Consider the following 6,692-nt stretch of genomic DNA (forward strand, 5'->3'; position numbering starts at 1 on the left):
CGAGCCGCAGTCGGACGCTCAACCGACTGAGCCACCCAGGCGCCCCTACCGGTCTTTTTTTTTTTTTTTTTTTTTTTTTTAACCATGGCTCACCACACTATGGATGCTGGATGGGGTTATTGCTTTCGCCACGGCTCTGCTCTGCTCCTTCTCTCTCGGGCAGGAGGTTCACACCCCGGCTCAGCTGGAGATTGAATGGGGTTCCTTTCATTCTTTTCTTTTTCCACAAAGCACTTTCACGGACCCTTTCAAAACCAGTCCTGACAAGGAATTCTAACAGCTGAAGAGAAGAGCAGCTCCGAGATGGGGTAACGTGCCCCGAGTTCACCGGGTGGAGAGCCCCACCCCCGGCCCTCTGACGAGACAGATTCCCATTTCTGAGCATCCCAGTCAACCTGCTGCCTGTCAAGGGAGAAAAAGAAACCCCAGCGAATGAGGGGTTCTGATGGAACCGTGCTACACCACGGTTTCCCAGACACAGTCCTTCGTCACTCACGGGCCACCGTGACAGCAGTCAAGAGCAGCGGGCAACCCGCAGGACGGCGGGGAGCGTGTTCCGGGGAAAGGGGAGCGAGCCCCTGGCTCGTGGGAGACTCCCCCAACGCCTGAGTCTGAAGTCCCCGAGTCACCGAAGCTCTGTGGAGCCCACACACCTAAAAACACAGCCAAGATAACGCTGTTGTGGTGAATGAGGCTGGCCCAGCAGGTGCTCTGTCCCCGTCCCACTCCAGAGGCTTCTAAGTGTGTCGGAGAGACGGCAGGACAAGCACTCTGACCCCGCAAACTGTCCACTGTCCTCACGGGTGCCCGCTCTAGTTGCTTTCCTTGAAGGGGGAGGAGAGGTAGCTCCCCCGGGCCTGTCTCCACCCGCCAGCACACTTGACATTCGGCTGGAACGTGACCGGAGGGTAATGGCACCACCTTAACTCGCTGATCGGAACATTTGCTTACAACGGCCCGAAGGTTCCACGATGGCTACAGCTGGTGAAATGGGTCTCAACCTGACACACAAGCAGAATCTCAAGGAGACCCCTAAGAAGTACTGACCCTGGGTCCCCCGCTAGTCCCGCTTACTTGATCGGGGTGCAGCCTGGCATGGGAAGGCTTACGTGCTCTCCAGTGATTCCCATGAGAAGTCAGCGTTGAGTATGATTACAAAAACCCTACGCTGCAACCTTACCTGCTTTTTTTTTTTTTAATTTTTTTTTTTAAGTTTATTTATTTTTGAGACAGAGACAGACAGAGCATGAACGGGGGAGGGGCAGAGAGAGAGGGAGACACAGAATCGGAAGCAGGCTCCAGGCTCTGAGCCATCAGCCCAGAGCCCGACGCAGGGCTCGAACTCATGGACCGCGAGATCATGACCTGAGCCGAAGTCGGACGCTTAACCGACTGAGCCACCCAGGCGCCCCAACCTTACCTGCTTTTGAAAAAGAAATGGCACCATCCAGTCTTGTTAGGAACCTCATCAAATACCGGGCTCCATGTCAGAAGTGAAATCATAGCAATGGAAATGCCATGGATGGTTCAACTCCAGGGGCCCCGCTGGTTGACTACAACCGTCACAGTTCCAAGGAGCATCGGGATTCCATGCCCTTATTCAGGAGTGGGGACTGGGATGTATCCACTGCCAACCTAACCCCACTCCTGAACTCAAAACGAAAAACAATGCTCAGGAGAAAAATTCAAGCTCTAAGGGATAAACAGAGCCCCTAATGGCAACATACCCGCAGTGGAACTGGCTTTCATAGCATACTTTTGCTTCTGTGAACTTTATTTTCGTTCCATAAACCTGAGAGCCGAGGTGCCTCGGTGGCTTAGTCGGTTAAGCGTCCGACTTTTGGTTTAGACTCAGGTCATGATCTCACGGCTCACGGGATCAAGACCCACTCTGGGCTCCGTGCTAAGGGTGCTCTTCGCACGGAGCCTGCTTGGGCTTCTCTGTCCCTCGCTCACTCATGCTCTCTTTCTCAAAATAAATAACTAAACTTAAAACCAAACAAAAACAAACCTGATAGCCAAAAATAGAAAGTTATTAAAGTTCTGAATTTGGTTATACTATAGCCATAAAGAAAACGGTAGTATTTACAAAGTATTAGCTTTGGGGTGTATTTTATGAAAAACAGAACTCACTTCTACTTTTCTCAGATTTATCTATTGTAAAACTGTGGCTGTCATTTTCCTTTATTTCAAGACTCATGCCAGCTCATTGTTTATAATCAACTCTCAGAGAACAAGTATTCTTATGAGTGATAAAACAATGTCACTTCATGTTTAAAGCCTCAAAATGTATATAAAGTTATCCTAAAACCTTCTAAATTCTACATAAACAAACAATAGGCTAATCATAAATAGACAGAAGTCACTTTCAAATGGGAGGGTCTCCTTAAACCACAGTGGACTCATATTCAACTATCACCATGGAGATTAAAAGAAGCTTCCCAAGAAATAATCTCCTGCTCTTAAAACTTACAACAGCAGAAGATTCCCAACCTGTCCATTTCCTGAAACACTGGCCGTCAAAACCAGAAGTAGTTCAGCTCATCATTGTCCCCTTAAGTTTACTTCATCATCGTCAACTTTGTCCCACAAGCCTTGTATACAGAAGCCTTGTGATTCTCAGTGTTCCCCACTAGCTCACTTGGTTCTTTTGAAGACTTGAAAGAAATACCTCAAGGTAGGGCTCTCCTCTCCTGTTTGCTGTAATGCGAAGGCCCTTCCCCTTCATATCAATACAAGACATTTTTAAATTTTTTTTATTTTATTTTATTTTTTTAAAGTTATTTATCTTTGAGACAGAGAGAGACAGAGCATGAGCAGGGAGGGGCAGAGAGAGAGGGAGACACAGAATCTGAAACAGGCTCCAGGCTCTGAGCTGTCAGCACAGAGCCTGATGTGGGGCTCAAACTCACAGACTGTAAGATCATGACCTGAGCCGAAGTCGGAAGCCCAACCGACCGAGCCACCCAGGCACCCCACGACATTTTTTTAAATGCATCTGATATATGATCACTGACTCCTGTCTGGCTCCTGCCGGGTGTCTGTCTAGTAACGAATCCGTCACTGCCCTGGATAGGCCATTAACCCAAATCAAGGTGCCAATGCCTGTTTTGGCTTCGGCTCCTCTCATCTGTTTGGTTGAGCCCCAGGAACCAGATAAGGACTTACACAAGCTATTCAGTGGGTGCTCTCTCCTAGCTGCCTCCGGCTCAGGTTCGGGATGAAGCAGTGGTTTTGTGGCCCGAAGGTTCTCGCAGGCCCAGCAACGACTCCAAACTGTCCGTTGATGGAGTTTATTTCGGAATCGGCATGAAAAACATTGACCCAAGACTCCCGCGGCAACACTTGCATCCCTATGGAAAGGGAGCGTGACCCAGCACCTCTGCCCGACCCCAAGACTGCAGCGACCACGTTTGGGGACTATTCATCCAGGGAGATCACCAGAGGTGGTTCTGGTCAGGCCACAAAGTATACCAAGGGATCCTGCAGGAGCCCAAGAATGGGCACAAGGGCTGGCGGTGAAAGGAGACCGCTCCTTTTCTGTTAAAGTCAACGTCACAACACTCCCACTTGCTCTAACTTCGTCTAGACGGATTTGGGGTTTTACTCAAAGAATCACCTGACAACGCCAGTAATGAAAGAGAGTACGGGGATTCTGATACACCATCCTTCGTAAACGAAAAGTTGAAGTCTTACCTATTGCTCTTTTAATGTCTTTTCAGAGAGCCATCATTCAGAAATGGAAAAGGCCATTTATAAACCATACGGGAGACATTCGGTCACGGACTGTCCGAGTGCTGAGCAAAGACACTGGCCGTAGAGCGACCTCCCAGGGAACTCGCTGGGGGACACTGCCTCCCAGGGAATAAAGTGGTTCCGCCCAGGCACAACTTTTCGAACCTCAAGGCTCTGTAACAGCATTTTAAGGTCAAGCGTTAGCGAGTATTCCATACTGAAGAGTTCCTGCTTTATGGGAAGAAAAATGCAAGCTACATAAGTAATTAGCAAAAGAAAAATGGGAGATACATACTGAAGAAAAGGCTTAATCCAATCACGAGTCAGTCTTCACTATAAAACAAATTATTTGCTCTGCTTTAGCGGAAGAGGAAAATTATTCTTTCCCAGCAAAGGGTGACAACTGTAATAGATTAAACTCAGTTATCAGCTGAAGTTAATGCGGATAAATTCAACTGGCTTAATCCTGATCATGCTTTAAACTCCTGACGTGATGTTTAAAGTTTCAGTACAATTTCAGCGAATTTATTCGCTCTTCACCTTTTCAAGCTCTGACCATGGTAAAAAAAAAAAAAAAAAAAAAAAAAAAAAAAAAAAAAATCACACCAAATTGGCAAAATTGGGGGCGTTCTCTTGCTCTGACCGGTTTTTAGCGTCTGGGATTCTGTCTTCCGCAAGACAGAGCGGTTAGACATCAGATTCACCGAACGGGCGGAGCTGAGCTTGACCCAGGTTCAAGTTCCAGCGCCCCCCCCCCCCCCCCCCCCCAGAGCTATGTGACACTGTGGTTAGTCTGCACAAATGGGACGGTAACTGTACCAATTTCAAAAGGCTCTTGTGAAGATGAAATGAATACAAACTTAGTGAGTGTTAATGACGCACCGTGCGTGCTCAAAAAAACATTCGCTGCGTCATTTTAATTGTCAGTCTCTCAGGAGCGACCACATCCCTGGGTTTCCATGTAAGTAAGCGTATAAAGTCAACCTCATAAACTAAAGTCAAGGACATCACCTTCCACATAGTATAGTCGTGACTTTTTTTTTTTTTTTTAATAAAAATAAGCTTTCAAGGTTAAATACAGGCATACCTCATTTTGTTGTACTTGGCTTTTTCCAACTGCGTTTGCTGATTTCATGTCTCTGTCACATTTATTATCATTATATTGTTACAGTGACCTGTGATCAGGGGTTATGACTCACTGAGAACTCAGATGATGGTTAACATTTTTTAGCAGTAAGGTATTTTTTCATTAAGCTATGTACATTTTTTTAAAGACATAATCCTTTTGCACACTTAATAGACTACAGTATAATATAAACATAACTTTTATATGCACTGGAAAACCAACAAATTCATCCGACTTGCTTGACTGCAACATGCACTTTATTGCAGTGGTCTGGAACTGAACTTACCATGTCTCCAAGGTATGCCTGCAAAACACACACACCAGCCTGGGGGTCAGGCTGGCTCAGGTTCCATTTACTTAGTAGCTAAGGGAGCATTTATTATCTCTGAGCCTTGGCTTCCTTATCAATAACAGAAATATTAGCAACACACCTCGTAAAGAAGTGGTGAGGGGCGCCTGGGTGGCTCAGTCAGTTAAGCATCCGACTTCGGCTCAGGTCATGATCTCACGGTCCGTGAGTTCGAGCCCCGCGTTGGGCTCTGTGCTACAGCTCAGAGCCCGGAGCCTGTTTAGGATTCTGTGTCTCCCTCTCTCTCTGACCCTCCCCCGTTCATGCTGTCTCTCCCTGTCTCAAAAATAAATAAATGTTAAAAAAAATTAAAAAAAAAAAAGATTAAAAAAAAGAATTGGTGACCTAACACAGGACACACATTCAATAAAATTGCTATTTCTATTGTATTTTCTGTGAAAGGTAAAGATTGCTGAAGACGGGAAGAAAAACGAGTGCTAACTGTGCTGGCATGATTATAAAACTCGGGCAGCTAAGAAAGAAACTTGCTTCCCCTTCGGCACCACGGCTAATCACTCCCAGCTCCTTTTTCTCTTTGGTCCTGACACATCGGTCTTTTGTCTAAGAAGATTGAGAATCAGATTCTGTATCTCATCATTAGCTAGCATTTAGTAAGACTGTCTGGATTTGAGGACCAAGGGCCAGAAAGTCCTTTTAGCCCCCTGCAGAGGCGAAACAACGCATGGAAAACTTAAGTCATCCTGGTGTGGGTTTCTCCTTTGTCCATCGTTCATCCAAACATTCTTTCCCTCTTGGCAATACACTGTGCTTCTAAGCTTTCACAAACATTTCATAACGCAGTGCTGGCTCAAATCCAAGCATGCATCCAGACTCAGAGTACCATGGCCTTTGCAAAATCTTTTCAGTAATTTCCATACAGTTGCACAGAAAAAGCTCCCTGAAGACTGAGGGCCAAAAATGATTACTTTACCAAAAGAAAAGCAAATATTAAATATTTGTTAAGACTCTATTATGTTCTGAATAGATCCACATAAATTGGCACAGCTAAATTTCCAAAGACCTTCTATAATTAATCGCCACACAACAGATGGCCACATGGAAATGACCAGAAGTCAAGTGCCTTGCCCATGATGATACCTCCAACAGTGAGAATTTATACCTGCAAATGTGGAGCCAGGTCACATGACCGGGACCTCCATCCACTGTCCCTACATGACATTACCCCTCACAAAGAGAATGACACAGAAGCACTGGCTCCAGTGATCACACGCTTGACTCTTGGGAGAGTCCGTGAGAAGCTACGGTCACGTCCATTCTCTAGGTGGGGGAGCTGGGGCTCCCAGAGACCACCTCCCCACAAAATAAACTTTGCAGTTAAGGGCACTTGCAGGATAGGACAGGACAAAATGCCCAGGTTACCCTCAGAATTTAAAGCTCAGCTTTCCAGGACTTCCCCCCCCCCCCCCCCCCCCCCCCCCCCTCCCCCCCCCTTCTCGAACAAGGCGGGGTTTCCGCGGGGGG

At 46.6% G+C, this 6,692-nt stretch overlaps 1 protein-coding gene across 3 annotated transcripts in view; it reads right to left on the bottom strand.

The window, feature by feature from the left end:
* The window catches only part of LYN (LYN proto-oncogene, Src family tyrosine kinase), a 122,956-nt gene that overhangs the window by 100,541 nt on the left and 15,723 nt on the right, over nucleotides 1–6,692 (bottom strand). Inside the window, exon 1 of one of the 3 annotated variants that reach the window (XM_049633689.1) lies at nucleotides 3,697–4,467. The exons of the other annotated variants lie outside the window; for them this stretch is intronic. The gene's annotated coding sequence lies outside the window, so the exon portion shown is untranslated. Of the gene's footprint in view, nucleotides 1–3,696; nucleotides 4,468–6,692 lie in introns of those variants that run through there. 3 annotated transcript variants of the gene reach the window in all.

The sequence above is a fragment of the Panthera uncia genome, chromosome F2 (genome assembly GCF_023721935.1).
Source record: "Panthera uncia isolate 11264 chromosome F2, Puncia_PCG_1.0, whole genome shotgun sequence".
NCBI lineage: Eukaryota > Metazoa > Chordata > Mammalia > Carnivora > Felidae > Panthera > Panthera uncia.